The sequence below is a fragment of the Rattus norvegicus genome, chromosome 10, assembly GCF_021556685.1.
Source record: "Rattus norvegicus strain SHRSP/BbbUtx chromosome 10, alternate assembly SHRSP_T2T, whole genome shotgun sequence".
Taxonomy (NCBI): Eukaryota; Metazoa; Chordata; class Mammalia; order Rodentia; family Muridae; genus Rattus; species Rattus norvegicus.
Genome location: NC_141543.1, coordinates 62,937,075 through 62,953,286, shown reverse-complemented (window position 1 = coordinate 62,953,286; position 16,212 = coordinate 62,937,075). Strand labels below are relative to the sequence as shown.

The 16,212-nt window shown below is 47.2% G+C and overlaps 1 long non-coding RNA gene across 1 annotated transcript; it reads right to left on the bottom strand.

The window, feature by feature from the left end:
* Window positions 1–3,392: 3,392 nt before the first annotated feature.
* Window positions 3,393–15,781, bottom strand: LOC148002947 (uncharacterized). Its single transcript, XR_015631785.1, has 2 exons — window positions 15,582–15,781; window positions 3,393–6,139 (listed from the first exon to the last, which is right to left on the bottom strand). It is a non-coding gene; the product is annotated as an uncharacterized LOC148002947 (long non-coding RNA).
* Between the last annotated feature and the right edge of the window lie 431 nt (window positions 15,782–16,212).

Genomic DNA, 16,212 nt, shown 5'->3' with positions numbered 1-16,212 from the left:
GTACCCTTAGCTGCCGAGCCGTCTCTTCAGAGTGATAATTGTATTTTTTTCCCTAGGTAATGGGTAAAGTCTTTGTGTGATTTGGTTCCTTCCTTTCCTTTTTGAGACAGTCTTCTTTTCTTTCCTTTAAATAATTTTATTTATTTTATGTACATGAGTACACTGTCGCTGTCTTCAGACACACCAGAAGAGGGCATCAGATCCCATTACAGATAATCATGAGACACCATGTGGTTGCTGGGATTTGAACTCAGGACCTCTGGAAGAGCAGACAGTACTCTCAACCAATGAGCCATCTCTCCAGGATTTTCTTCATTCCAGGATGGTATCAAACACCATGTAGCCAGACATGACCTTGAATTTCTAATCCACTTGCTTCCATTTCCTGGGATTGCAGACCCGTGTCCCTACTTTCAGTCAGTTAAATTAATGCATGGCTTTGAAATTTACTTAATGTGAGCGTGTGCTTCTGCCTGCAGGCATGTCTGCACACCGAGTAAGTACCTAATGTCTAGAGAGGCCGGAAGTAGGCATCAGAATGCCTGGAACTGGAGGCACCATGTGGATGGATGCTGGGAAATGAATCTGGGTCTTCTGTGAGGGCAACCAGTACTCCTAACTGTTCTCCATCTCTCCAGCCCACAGTGCAGGGCTCTGTGCATGCTAAGGGAGCGTTCTGTCAACTGAGCTACGTCCTCGGCCTGCCTGGTGACTTTTAAACAGGTACTAGATGCTGTAAATTTTATGTTGCCGAGTGCTGTGTTTTGATGTATTCCTTTGTAGAGTGTTGGATTTTGTTCTGGCATGCTGTAAAACACTTGTGAATGCTCTTGATCCATTCGGACTTCCTTTGAAGCCTTATTATGGTAGGAAGACTTTATTTTGAGATTAATTAATTCTGCTACTAATGTGTGATCTTTCTGAGGACTCAATCCAGTGATTGATAGGTGACAAGAGCTTTTCATTAGACTATTTCTAGTCTTGTGTGAATTCCAGACATTTTTTGGCCTAGTACTTTGTGGCAACCCTTTTCCTGGCCTTGGGTATTTTCTTCCCACACATGAGAGCATCAGTTCTTGGTTCAACCCTCCTGAATTCTCTTCTGGAGACATCTGGAGCTTTTTTCTATGACACTTGTATTTTCTCAATACTTTGTCTTAAAAATTGCTTTCCAGTTAGAACTCCAATCTTTTCCTCCAAAGCTCAGTCGGACTCCATGTTCTGTTTGAAATCTTCCTAATTTTATTGTCACTAGACATTCTCTGAGGTTATGAGGCTATGAGCCAGGATATCACACAATTGATTTCTCTCTTCTCAGGGATCTGGGCTACCTGTTGCTTAGTGTCTAGAACTATGGCTTGTATATTTTCTCCACATTTCTTTCCTTTTCTGTTTCTCTTCATTGTTAGACATTTTTCTAGATTTCTAATTTCTTTTATCTGGAAGATTTCTAAAGTAGTTCATTCTTCAAAACCAGACATGGAAATTACTCAATAGGTTTTTGAGACAGAAGTTGGAGATCAGCATAATGAGTTCTATAAGTATCAAATAATAATTCTATCTTGGCTATTAAGTCCCCGGTCACCTCTATTCTATATTTCTTCTTGTGTAGAAGAAACTTTAATGCATGATGTCCTTGTCTTGTGAAGGTGTAGGAGGGATGGAAGGAAGGAAGGAAGGAAGGAAGGAAGGAAGGAAGGAAGAAGGGAGGGAGGGAGGGAGGGAGGGAGGAAGGAAGGAAGGGTGCTCCAGGGGTGAAGGAGAAGCTGAGAAGTCCTGCTGAGGGCATGGGTAGGACTAGGAGGAACTAGGGTGTGGCTTTTAACAAAATCTTAAATGTTCAAGTTTACCAATAAAGAGTCAGGAGCCAGATGCTGGGGTGAAAGCCTGCTGACTCAGAGAGGTAGAGAAAGTACCCAGCTGATCTTCCTTCTCAACCAATGTCTGAACAGGAAGCTCTCCTCTCCATGCTGTCTCAAAAAAACCCTTCAAACTGAATGCCCCTCCCACCTACTTCCTGTGCATCTGTCTATCCATCCTTCTGACTTCCTTTTACTTCTATGTTTTTTTTTTCCATGTTCACTTGGTTTCAGCTCTGCTTCTTGGCCTAAGGTTAACTTTATTTAATCCTGTTTACAATAAATAGAACACTCTCGAATTAAGGGTGTGTGCTACAGTTGAGCCACACCACAACTAGAAAAAGGCTTTTCCAGTAATAACACAATCTTGGGGTCCACAGTGTGGTCATATATCCTGCAGCATGGGGGGATGGGCTGTAATGAAAGAGTTTAGTGTAATAGGTATCAGTGGGGGGAATAGAAAGGAAGAAAGAAGGCTAGCCCATTTACAAAGCCACAATCCCTCTAAGAATGTGAGACCTGCCCTGGTAGACTCCTGAGGCAACAAACCACACATTCATTCTAGCTGTGTGAGTTACAACTGCCGAGACCCTCAGGGGTTGTCAGATGGGCTCTTCCTGACTCTATAACCAGGAGTGTGCTAGCTCGCCTGAGGTGGGAGGCAGGAGGGACTGGATAACCACATTTTTCCTTCAGCCTGGGTCTAGAGGTGGCGGAGACCCTCTGAAACCTTGTCTGTGTAGTGCACATAGCTGGCCAGGCATAGGTCTCAAAGTAACAGACCACTTGGCGAGTAGGAAAATGTCCTGTGCTATATGATTTGAATGTGAAATGTCCCTAACAGATTCATGTTTTGAACACTTGCTCCCCAGCTGATGGTACTCTTTTTGGAGGTTGTGGAGCCATTAGAGGGTCGGGTCTACATGGCAGAGGTGCTTAATAAGGTCAGGCCTTTGAAGGTCATAGCTTCCATGGTCAACTATGATCCCATGCACCTCTTGCTGTGTGAACAAAGCCTTGCCTTTTCTACCGTGGAGGACTGCAATCCCATGAAACCATGAGCCAAAATAAACTTTTCATCTCTTCTGTAGTTTCTTCTAGTTACATCTGTCCATGGACATCCCTTCTTAGGCCACCCTGGATAAAGCAGGCCTCACCTCTCCTGTCGCTGTGAACTACAGAACCTGATGCCATCTTGGCATGTCACTATCTGGCACCTGCAGACAGAGAACAGTGACCTGTGTGAACGTAGACTATCTGTATTGGAATACAAGCTCCTTGAAGCCAAGGTGTTTCTTTTGTTTGTTGCTGCTTTTCTAGCTCTTTTCACAGTTCCTAGAAGACAGTATGATTCTGTAAATGATTGGTGACTAACTTAATGAATACACTCAAACATACCCATGGTTACAGTGATGTTTTTACAGCAGCCAAAGGTCAGGTGTGACCCAAATGCCCACTGATTTGATAATAGATAAACTCTGTGGAATGTCACTCGGATTTAAATAGGAAAGCCATTGATGGAACATGGGCGAATGCTGGGAATATTTTTATTCTAAGGAAGCCAGCCACAAAAACACAAATGTCACTGGTTCCCTTAAGTAGGGCATCTGAAGTAGGGACATCCCTCTATCAAGGCCTTACCAGAAGTCCTGGGGCAGAGAGAGTGTGCTCTCCTAGGATGTTGGCTAAAGTCAGAGGTAAAGCTGAGACAGTGTGAGTTAGGACTCAGACAGCATTGGCTACACAGGGGCTTGGACTGTCTTGCCAACCCCACATGCTATGGTTTTAGTTGCAGCAGACAAAAACCGAAGATCAGTTATCGCAGCCGGCAGGTACTGAGCCTCTCCATGTTTGCCAGATGCACTCCGTTCCTATTGCTTCCCTCCAGATCCTTCTCTTCCCAGTGATGACCAAGAACGCATCCAATCTGTCATTTGCTCTTGAAACATGCAGTTGTGTATACACTTCTATGTGTGAGGGTTTTCCCCCCCAATATTGCTGATGAAGACTGTGATGTTAGTTAGGTAGTCCCCACCCCGCAACCTCTGCCACTATGATGTCAATGCCCCTCATCCCTTTCTGTTCTTAAGCTTCACTAAAATGTGAAACAGGAACAGAAACAGGAACGGATTCCTGCTGCTGCTGCTGTTGTTGTTGTTGTTGCTGTTGCTGTTGTTGTTGTTGCTGCTGTTGTTGTTGTTGCTGTTGTTGTTGTTGCTGTTGTTGTTGTTGCTGTTGTTGTTGTTGTTGCTGTTGCTGTTGTTGTTGTTGTTGCTGTTGTTGCTGTTGTTGTTGTTGCTGTTGTTGTTGTTGCTGTTGTTGTTGTTGCTGTTGCTGTTGTTGTTGTTGCTGTTGTTGCTGTTGTTGTTGTTGCTGTTGTTGTTGTTGTTGCTGTTGTTGTTGTTGTTGCTGTTGTTGTTGTTGTTGCTGTTGTTGCTGTTGCTGTTGTTGTTGCTGTTGTTGTTGTTGTTGCTGTTGTTGTTGTTGTTGCTGTTGCTGTTGTTGTTGTTGCTGTTGTTGCTGTTGTTGTTGCTGCTGTTGTTGTTGCTGTTGTTGTTGTTGCTGTTGTTGTTGTTGTTGCTGTTGTTGTTGTTGCTGTTGTTGTTGCTGTTGTTGTTGTTGTTGCTGTTGTTGTTGTTGCTGTTGTTGTTGTTGTTGTTGAGACAGGGTTTCCCTGTGTAGTCCTGTCTGTCCTGGAACTCGATTCTTTGTAGACCAGGCTGGCCTCCAACCTGGAGATCTGCCAGCCTCTGCCTCTTAAATGCTGGTATTATAGTGTGAGTTACCACACCGGGACTATATGCTGTTTCTCTTTTTTCCTTTTTCCTTCTGTGTGTGTGTGTGTGTGTGTGTGTGTGTGTGTGTGTGTGTGTGTGTGATGTACGTGTGTATGTGTGAGTGTAAGCTAGAGGTCAACACTGAATGTTTTCTAGCACTATTATTTTTTAGACAGGGTCTCTCATTGAATGATTTTGGCTAGCTGACCTGGCTAGCAAAACCCTAAGATCTGCCTGTCTCAAAAATGAACAAACAACGACAAAATAAGTCCAGGGGGGAAACCGTGTACACAGCTGCAAGCCCTTCTTTCCTTTTAAGACATTTTTTAGGGGTTGGAGAAATGGTTCAGCTGTTAGGAGCACTGGTGTTCTAGAACTCACTGTGTAGACCAGGCTAGTCTTGAACTCACAGAGATCCATCTGCCTCTGCCTCCTGGATGCTGGGATTAAAAGTGTGCTTTTTTTTTTTTAATTTTATTTTTTCTTAAAATGCGATTGGGAGTTTTGAGTGCATGTATCTCTGTGTATCACATACATCCCTGGAACCAAAGGAAGTTAGAAGAGGGCACCATTCCCTTGGAACTGGAGATACAGACAGTTGTAGATCATCATATGTAGGGAGGAGCTGGGAATTGAACCAGGGTCCTTTGGAAGAACAGTCAGTGCTCTTATCTGTTGAGCCATCTCTCCAGCTCCTGGGCTTAATTGCTGATCTATCTCTTTATCCCTTGGACTTTTTTTAATTAAAAAAGAAACAAGCAAACTAAACTTTCAGTTGGTTTGCATGTACATAGGTGTGTGTGCCCTTATGAAGGCATTGTATAGATGTATCATTTCACAATGCACATGTGGCGGTCAGAGGACAAATTGTGGCAGTCAGTTCTCACCTTCAACTCGTGGGTCCTGGGGATTGAACTCAGGTCAAAGATCTTGGTTGCATTCACCATTGCCTGCAGAGTCATTTTGCTGGCCCTGGTTCCTCATTTTCAAGTTATCTATAAAGTGCATAAAACTCAAGGCAGTCTGCTAGAAGGTTTGGCTTGATCTCTGTTGGGCTGGTCTCCAGACTAGGGTTTCCTCAGAGTGTCTACTGTGGCCTCCACCTCCTGTGAGTGATCCAATTCTGAGACAGTCCCCATGAGTTGGTGGCTTAGCTGAGGATCCAACCACAGGCACGTGGCTTTGTTTTTGTGGTGAGTTTTAGGGCTACTCTGGTTTTTATGTTTCCCAAGTGACAGCACCAGTCCCAGTGCTAGGCAGGCCCAGGTCTCAGGCCTGTTTCCCATTTGTACCACAACCCATACCCTGTGTTTTCAGGCTTGTTCTAGTCCCAGCGCTTGGGGTTGCCTGTCTTTGGCCTTCTGTCCTGTGAGAGCTTCTCCCTCTTTTCTTTTAAGAAATCTCTTGCCAGGAGTGGTAGATCCCTCTTTGATCCCAGCACTTGGGAAGCAGAGACAGGAGGATTACTTCAAGTATGAGGTCCATCTGGGCTGTATAGCAAGACTGAAAAACAAACAAGCCAAAACCAAAACCAAATGGAAGCTTATTATTATTATTATTATTATTATTATTATTATTATTATTATTAAAACTATCACATTCATTTGTGTCGTGTGTGTGTGTGTGTGTGTGTGTGTGCGCGCGCGCGTGCGTGCATGAGAGAGAGACAGAGAGAGAGAGAGAGAGTTGTTAGACACATGCCAGTGATATATATAGAGGTCAGAGGACAACCTGTGAAATCTGGTTTTCTCCTTCCACCATGGGCCCTGGGGCTTTAATGGTATCAGGCTGGGTGGTGAGTATCTTTACCTGCCGAGCCTCTTATCAGCCCTTTACAGACTTTATTGCATTCATTTTGTTCATTTGTTTGTTAATTTGCATATGAATGCAAATGTGTCCCTCTCTGGATCACATATGTGTCATTCTTTTTTTTTCTTTTTTTTCGGAGTTGGGGACCGAACCCAGGGCCTTGCGCTTGCTAGGTAAGCGCTCTACCACTGAGCTAAATCCCCAACCCCATGTGTGTCATTCTTTTTTTTTTTTTTTGTTCTTTTTTTTTTTTTTTTCCGGAGCTGGGGACCGAACCCAGGGCCTTGCGCTTCCTAGGTAAGCTCTCTACCACTGAGCTAAATCCCCAGCCCCCATGTGTGTCATTCTTAATTCTCACACTCCCACATCTACGCGCTTAGCAGGAAGTGACTTCGATCATCTTTGACCAGAATTGATATGACTTTTCTATATGAGATTCAGCTTCTGCCAACCCCAGAGCTGATGTCACCCCTACAACATTTTGTCATAACAACTACTCAGGTCAAGCCTGTTTGGACTTGCTGTCTAAAGTCCGGCTTAGCCCCAGGCAATGGGACTTTGCTTTTGGTGGTGCAGAGGGCTAGATCCTGGCTTTAGGCACTTTAGGAAAGTTGTACCGTTGAGTTATACCTTGGCCCCATTTCATATGTAAATGGAGTCCCCTTTTATCTGTAATGGATGGGGTCAGAGGGTACTTAAAAAAACGTGGATTGTACTGAGTCTGGGCTTAAAAACATGTACGGAATTCTAGATGCTTTCCTTTTTAAGATAGGGTCTCACCATGTAGCATAAACTGACCTAGAACTCGGCATTTGTCCTACCTCAGCCTCTAAGTGTTGGTATGAGCTACCACACCCGGATTATGTTCTCTTTCTCTTTTCTTTATATTCATGTGTCCTGAATGTGTGCACATGTGCGTGTGAGCTAGAAGCCAACATTGGGTTTTCTATCACTCTCTGCTATTTTTTAGAGTCTTTCACTGAATCATTTTGGCCAGCTTGACTGGCCAGCAAACCCCAGGACCTTCCTGTCTCTGCCTGCTTTCCCCAAGCGCTAGCTTTTCATGGATGCTAGAGATGCAAAGTGCTTTACCCACACTGAGCCTTCTCCCCAGCCTCTATGCCCTGCTTTTCTATAATGAAATATCATTTATGTTGGACACAGTGACAGTTTAAGAAAAATGGCTAGTCATAAAATAGAACATTAGCAAAGTAATAAATTCATCCGAATATAGCCTCTCAGGATATTTTATGGTGTTGTTCCTGCTTTTTTTGTTTATTTCTTCCTTTTCCTCATTCTCTGTCTGAGGCCCCCTCCCAGGGTCTTTCTTCCTTTTCTGTGTGCTTTGCTGTGTGTTTCCTCATCCTCAATGAAGGTTTTTCTTTACCGCTGATGCTATCTGAAGTGACTAAGATTCCCTCTGCTGCTATCTGTTGTGTGTAAGCTGTTTCCTACCTTTTAATCTTTTAGCTGGCAGAGAAAACGAACCTTATCAAGATCCCTAGATGGTTAACACTTCTTAGAGATGGGGCCTCTTACAGAGCCCAGGCTGGCGTTGAACTCACAACTCTCCAGCCTCAGCTTCTTGGTGCTAGCATTACAGTTGAGTTTTACCACATCCAGCCCCAGCCTTCTTGTTAAGAATTGGTAGCTGAAACCTTGGAAATTGAAACCATGGATGAGGGGTACTGTGTGTTCCAGATTGGGGGCCTTTGTTTGTAAGGGACTCACAGCATGGGGTCCTTTAACCTTCCGGTCTTAGGAGCAAATGCTGCTGTCACCAGTTTACAAAGATTAGTGAGCCATGACTTGGGATCTGAACCCAGAGACCTCTGCTTCTCTGAGTACTGTGTGTCTCTGTGTGCATGTGCATGTGGCAGCTTGCATGTGGGGACAGCCATAGAATGAAGCTCTGAGGGAGGCGTGGTGGTTCATGTCTTTAATCCCTGTACTTGGGAGGCAGTGACAGGTGGATCTCTGTGAGTTTCAGGCTAGCCTGGTCTACATAGTGAGTTCTAGGGCAGCTAGGGCTGTGTAGTGAGACCCTGTCTCAAAACCAAACCAAACCATACCAAACCAAACCAAGCCAAGCCAAGCCAAACCAAACCAAACCAAACAAAACCAAACAAAACCAAACCAAACCAAACAAAACCAAACAAAACCAAACCGAAAAACCCCAAACCCATACAAGAACTAACAGGAAGGATTCAGGCTCTGACTGAAGGGTGTTGTTCTACAACCAGCACTGGATTGATGAAGGATGGGTGAGGGGGTGTCAAAATCAGGGAACCCATGCAATAGCAACCACCTCCTATTCTCAGCTTTGACTGCACCCTATCTGTCTACCTGAGGGCGTAAAGGGGCCCTGGGTTCTGCCCTCCCTAGCCTGGCTTTGGTTTTTTTAATTTTTAAATTTTTTATTAGATTTTTTAAATTTACATTCCAATGTTATCCCCTTTCCCAGTTTCCTGTCCATAAATCCCTATCCCATTTTCCCTACCCCTTCTTTATGAGGGGGTTCCCTTTCCAACCCACACCCCTTCCTGCCTTCCAGCCCTGACATTCCCATACATTGGGGGTTCCGGCCTTGGCAGGACCAAGGGCTTCTCCCATTGGTGACCAACAAGGCCATCCTCTGCTACACATGCAGCTGGAGCCATGGGTCTGTCCATGTGTACTCTTTGGTCTTTGAGAGCTCTGGTTGGTTGATATTGTTGTTCTTATGGGGTTGCAAACCCCTTCGGCTCCTTTGATCCTTTCTCTAACTCTTCCATTGGGAACCCCATTCTCAGTTCAATGGTTGTCTGTGAGTATTTGTCATGCTCTGGCAGAGCCTCTCAGGAGACAGCTATATCAGGCTCCTGTCAGCAAGCAATTCTTGGCATCAGCAATATTGTCTGGGTTTGGTAGCTGTATGTATATAGGCTGGATCCCCAGGTGAGGCAGGCTCTGGATAACCTTTTATTCAGTCCCTGCTCCACTCTTTGTCCCTATATTTCCTCCTGTGAATATTTTTGTTCCCCCTTCTAAGAAGGACTGAAGCATCCACACTTTGGTCGCCCTTTTTCTTGAACTTCATGTGGTCTATGGATTGTATCTTGGGTACTCTGAGCTTTTGGGCTAATATCCACTTATCAGTGAGTGCAGACCACGTGTATTTTTGTGTGTGTGTTTGGGCTACCTCACTCAAGATGATATTTTCTTTTTTCTTTCTTTCTTTTTTTTTTTTGGTTCTTTTTTTCGGAGCTGGGGACCGAACCCGGGGCCTTGCGCTTCCTAGGTAAGCGCTCTACCACTGAGCTAAATCCCCAGCCCCAAGATGATATTTTCTAGTTCCATCCATTTGCCTATGAATTTCATGAAGTCATTGTTTTTCATAGCTGAGTAGTACTCTATTGTGTAAATGTACCACATTTTTCTGTATCCATTCCTCTGTTGAAGGGCATCTGAGTTCTTTCCAGCTTCTGGCTATTATAAATAAGGCTACTATGAACATAGTGGAGCATGTGTCTTTGTTGTATGTTGGAGCATTTTTTGGGTATATGCCCAAGAGAGGTATAGCTGGGTCCTCAGGTAGTAGAATGTCCAATTTTCTGAGGGACCTCCAGACTGATTTCCAGAGTGGTTTCCCTATCCTGTCTTGTATACATCCTACCATATGAAAAAAAACATTTCGAACTGCATACACAAGGGTACCATGGCTGGAAAGAGGGGGCATGTGCACTGAGCTCCTTCCTGAGAGAAACACACTCAGGTGCTGGGTGTAGCTCTGAGCTAGACTATTTGCCTACTGTGTGTGCACAAGGCCCTCCCCATCACAGAAGCCACCCCTCCTCCCCAATAAAGCTCTTAATCAAAACCAAAGCCACAACCAACAACACAGAAAGGAGTCTAGAAGGCGACTTAGTAATAAAATTGCCGGGACACTTGGCCAGGAGGTACCAAGGCTCACCCAAGAGGGATCCAGTGCAACACTGAGCCCCTGTGTATACTGGGGATTTGGAGTCTGGTTTGGGCCTGGAGTCGAGGATCTCATACCCATTGTGTAGCTCCCTTTGGGTGCTGGGTTGACTGAGAACATAAAAGTGCCTGCCCATATCCCTGTGGCAGAGGACAGGTGCCCAGTCTCTCCCTGCCCTCCCCTGTGTGGGGCCAGCTGCTCCCCCCTCCCCCCACCACCATGCCAGTGTCAGGTTCCGGGCAGTTCCCTGGGGGAACTTTGATCTGGAAAGAATGAGAGTGACCGATCTGGCTGCTGCCCAAGGCCTAGCCGGTTCACTGAGACCTGGCCTGGGCTGCCCCTGTTACCTTTCCACTCATGGGACACCAAGCCGTTGCCATGGGTTAGGGTACTAGCAGGGCAGCTTTCTTGCTTTCCTAATCTCCCTTGTACTCATTCATTGCTCTCTGACTCATTCACTCCCTCCCTCCTTCTGTTCTTTTCCTTCATTCACTCATCCAACAAGCACTGGCTGATGGGGATTGGACAAGTGAGGTAGGGTGGTGATCTTTAGGGACATCCTATTGTGGAGGCCTACAACCATGTCCCTAACAGACTCACTGCTAGAGAGAAACTCGAGGAGTGGGGAGACAGAATAGTGAAGGTACAGGTTAAGTGGGGCTCTGGGGCCCTGGGAGATGGACAGCAATTTGTCACACAGCTTGACAGGCAGAAGGGATGCTTCTGTAGGGGGACTGGCTCAGAGATGGACACAGGCAGTTCCAGTGGGCAGCTGAGAGAAGGGCAATTGGGGCTGGCTGGAAAGATCCTTAAATGGCTTCCTAAGGTCCCTGTAGCCAGAAAGAAGCTTGGGCCAGGGGGAGGGATCATCATATGGCTGGTGGGGGAGGTGGCTGACTGTATGGTGGCACTTCTAGGCTTCCCTGAGGAGGGGTCTACTTCCTCTAAGACTTTTCTTCCTAATCCTCCACTTCAGTTCCACTGAGCTCCCCAAATGCTTCCAAGCACATCTGCCCTCTAAAAAGGGCTTCTAAGGACCCTGCCAGGCTGAGGCCCAGCCCCCTGATTTGGCCTCCCCACCCCCACTACCCATTCTGACTGACATGGCCTTTTGCTGGGCTGAAAGCAGACACTGGCCGTCCTGCTGGGCCCCTAGGGAAGGCCTGGTGAGCTGGAGTCCCGCAGCCTGGCTCCTCTTGTCTTGGAGGCCACTGAGCCAGGCCCTATAAATAACCCCTCCCCCGGCCCCTTCCTTGGGAAGGGGGAGGGGAGGCAGGCTAATGCAGGGCTAGAGGGACCAGGCTTCTCTGTAGGACATTGTGGAGGGTAGGACAAGGCTGAGGAGAAAATTGGAGTCTAGAGTTCGAGACTCAGTCTAATCTCAACCAATGACCACTTAGCCCTTGGGACTGAGGGGTCTCTTGGCTAAGGCAAGTCTGGGCTGGCAGGGGGTGTATATTCAGAGATTGTTGGTTTAAGAAGAGGATCGAGTCTCATTTCATCCCTGGGCAGATTTGCAGAAGCTCTGGAGTACAGATAGGAACTGTGGGACCACTTAGGCTAGGCCTGTCCTGTCCTAGAGACCCTATCCCCAGTCCTCAGAGGCTCAGGGTGGCTTAGAGCAGGTGCGTGCCCCTCCTGTTTGCTGAGGTCTTAGCTTACCTCAGCTATCTTTGCACCTCAGATTCCACTTCTAGCTCTCTCTGCTGTTCTCAGGGTGCTGCGGTGAGGGAGTGAGGCAAAGTCAGTACAGGGACCTCCCCAGCCCAGCGGGGCCAGGGCTTGGGACTGGGACTAGGTGGAGGATCTTGGAAGTGGAAAATGTGATCCGAACGAACGTTACCCAGCCTTATCTGGGCTGGAAGCAGCTGTCTCCACACCCTGCGTAACCCCTTCCTCTGTGTGTGTATGTAGGTGCAAGCGTGCGTGTGTGTGTGTGTGTGTGTGTGTGTGTGTGTGTGTTGGGTGTGGTGTGTGTGGGGTGACACAATGCTGCAATCCTTACACTTCAGGATGAAATGGGTGTTGTGTTTGTCCTCAGTGTAACCCAGGCCTCAGAAGAAGGATAGGAAATTCCCCCTCCTCTGGGTCAAGAAGTATTCACCCCCTCCCCAAACTAGGTTTTCCTTTAGAATTTGACATACCAAAATCCTTTTAAAGAAGATCTCATAGAACTTAGAAACTGTGCCTTCCAGAGAGACTCCTGGATCTCAGCCAGAAGTAGGATATGTGGTATGTATGTGCAAACTCAGGCTCAACCAATGAACATGTAATTATATAAACCTATGCATATAAACACACACATATACACACACACACATATATATACACATATATATACACACATATACATAATCCAAGCACATGGCACTGTAGGCCACATGTGTCCTCACATCTGATATTTATGTACTGCAGATCTACCTACATATGTGTGTATGCCAACATATCTTGACCACCTATGGACAAATCTCTCTTATGAAGGTGAACACGTTTGTAATCCTGGTACTTTGGAAGGAAAGACCAGGAGTTCAAGGCTTTCTTCAGTTGTGTAGAGCATTTGAGGCCAGCTTGGACTGCATGAGACCCTGTCTCAAAAGAAAAGAAGAAAAAGAAAATAGAAAAGGAATTCTCCCTACAAACATGTATCCTTCCAAACGTATACCCACCACAAATCTGAACAGACACTCGTGCAAACAGTAGACTCAATAATTCCCTAATCTTTCCTGATCATGACACATGCACAGTCAGACACACCCTCAGTATAAGGAAAAAAGATGAACATTAAATGTCCTTTAGGAGCTCGAGAAATGGCTCGGCGTTCGAGCACATCCCACTCTCCCCAGAGGTACTGAGTTCAGTTCCCTGCACTCTTGTCAGCTCAGAGCTGCCTGAAACTTCAGCTCCAGGAGATCGATGACCTGTTTGACCTCTGAAGGCACTATACTCAACAGGCGTGCACACACGCACACACACTTAAAAATTAGAAAGTTAGAATGCCCATTAGTGTGTGGTAGGGTGTTCCTCGGGAGAGAGAAGGTTTAAGCAGTGTTTGGTGGAAGGTTTGCTAGGGTGGGAGGATCGTCCCCCAATCTGCTAGAGGTCTGTGGGTTCCAGCCTCAGTCTCCCAGGCTCTGTGTCAGGTAGGTCGAGTGGAGGAGAAGAGAGCAGAGATTCGTGAGTCTCTGTCTCTCTCTTGGGTACTGCCCGAGGGCAGTAAGACCTGGAGACTCCAAGATTTTCCCATGCTGACTCCTCCACTACTTGAGTCCAACCACATCTCTACCCCTCCTTATCTCACTCCACTTGGCTCCTGAACCCAGCAGCCTGGCAGGAAAAGATAAATGGAAGCCCCACCTCCCCATCAGTATGGACCGCATAACGGGTCATGATTTCCAGCGACAGGGGGTGGATTTTGGGATTCAGGAGGAGTGGGGGTTGTATATTTGCCAGGGGCGATGGACTCAGTCCTGAAGCTGACTGCCTTCCTGCTTTAGCTGCAGGCTGTGAGGAGTGGGATCGGCTGATGGCTGACTGCATGTACCTCCCAGGTATGATGCGGGCTTGCCAGGCTGTTAGCTGTTACGTGGGACATAACAGGTCTAGCCTGGCCCATGGCCCTCCAGCCGGAGTCTTCTCTGGCAGTGGGGTTGGAAGAACTCCAGTGAGATACACGGCAGCCTCGGACTCAGCCTGATGTGGGTCTGAATGTGACATGGGGATTGGCTCACGAGCCTCCACAGTTCCCTGGAACACACTTTCTCTGGAACTCATTTTAGTGACGGGTGCCCCTCTATCCCTAAGGCCAGAACTTGGAAAACACTCTTGCTTTTCTGTCCCCTCTCATCCCTCTCTGTCACCCATCCAACAGTCCTGCTGGGTTCCCTCTTCCCAGACAGCCAGTTATCCATTGCTTTTAAAGCACTTGTTTATGGCAGTTGCTACTCCAGGAGTGGACGCAGAGGAAGACCTGTGCTTTTGCCTTGTGAACTGATATCCCGTGTACATAAATATGTGTGCACCCATGCATATGGAGGCTGGGCTGAAGTGCCACCAGGTGGGTGGGCAGAGCCTAGGGGACATAAGAGGAACAACCGCAGGGGATTTGGGCTTTTAGCCAACCTAGAGAGAAGTATTGTTTAGAACCACCTGAACTCTGATTGTGCCCTGAGAGGTGGGAGGAAACTTCTCCAATTAGAACAGGGCCCTTCTCAGTTCTACTTGTGTCTTCAAATGTCTTGCCCGACAACTCCGAGCCATTTCCTGCTCCTCTCCTGGCCTCAGTTTCTCCACATTAGATTCCTGCTTCTCTAACTTTGGGTTTGGGCCTGGCATGGATTTGATTTTGTGAGGGACGAGCAGGCTGAGGGGTCAAGGAGGGGAGCAGGAGGGTAGGTGCCAGAAGACTCTGTGGGAGGTCGGCCTCCGCTTGCTCTGACATCAGGGCTGGTGAATGCAGAGGAGTTCAGCTTGATTGGTCTGCCCTCATCTCCCTCACAGCCTGGTACAGGCCAGGAGCTGTCCGGGGAGGGGGGGTGGTGAGAGAGGGGTTTCCAAGGAGGGGTTGAGAGGAGCCCAGGGCTGAGAGCAGAACTTTGCACACACACACACACACACACACACACACACACACACACACACACACACACTGCTCTGTGTTGGAGTCAGGGTGAGGGTGGTGTTGGTCCTCTGTCCAGGCTCAAGATGCCCATCTCCCTGACTCCTACTCACCTTCCCCATCTTCTTCACCCTACTACCACCCCAGGCTTATCTCTAGTTTATAGGTGGTTTAACTGCTGAGGGACAAGACTTGGGGGTGGGAAGGAGGCGGTTGGAGGATGGTTTGACTCCTGTTCCCTCTAACCTTCCGACCTCCAAGTCCTGCTCCACCCTCCCATGAAAGCAACCCTTAGGTCTTCTCATAATGTCTGAGAAAGGACCAGACAACTTAGCTGAGGTTTGAGAGAGTATGTTTGGGTCCTTGGCAGATCTCTACATCTTTGACCTACTACTCCCTGGGATCTCACCTAGAGATCCAGTTACCCACTTTCTCCTGGATGGTCAGAGAGAAGACTGGACCTCAGATCATTTTGTACTCTCAACAAGCGCACCCCCCTCCCCGACCCCCACATATTATGCTGCTGCCCAGGAGGCAAACTCAGGAGGTCAGGGACTAACCTGTCTGGGTCCTTCTCAGACATCCTCTGCCTCCCTGGGAAAGGTTGGACTTCTCTGACTCCAGGGCTCAGACCGGTAGGGTGGGCAGCACTATCTGGGACATAAGCCCCCGCAGTGGCCCCTCTCCAGGGCTCTATCAAAGATTCCACCCGGAGAAAGAATGCAAGGAGTGGTTTGGCTCACCCTGTCCAGACGGCTGCTTGGAACATACACACAGACATGCAACATGCACGCCTTTTGGCACTTGACTTTCCCATGAAATAATTGCTGGAAAGCTCCTTGGATTAGGTAACCCAGTGTTCCTTCCTGTCCCTGCTTGGGGGAGGGGCTCAGCCCTTAGCATCTGTTAGGCTGACCCAGCTCCTGGGGAAGGAAAGGCCAGTCCAGGAGGGTCTAGGGGCTCCCAGACATCCTTGGAAGCAGAACGCTATGACGAGAACAAGCCCTGTTCCTATAAATCATCTCAATAGGCTTGTCCAGTCTTTGAGACACTTTCTGTAGCCCGGGCTCAGAGAAAGCTAATTAGGAAAACCTTTTTGCACAAAGAATGAAATGGTTTCATCTTTATTGTAAATGTTTTCATCTATCATACTGTTATTCTAAGCAACAGTTGCCTCCATCCTTCCTGCTT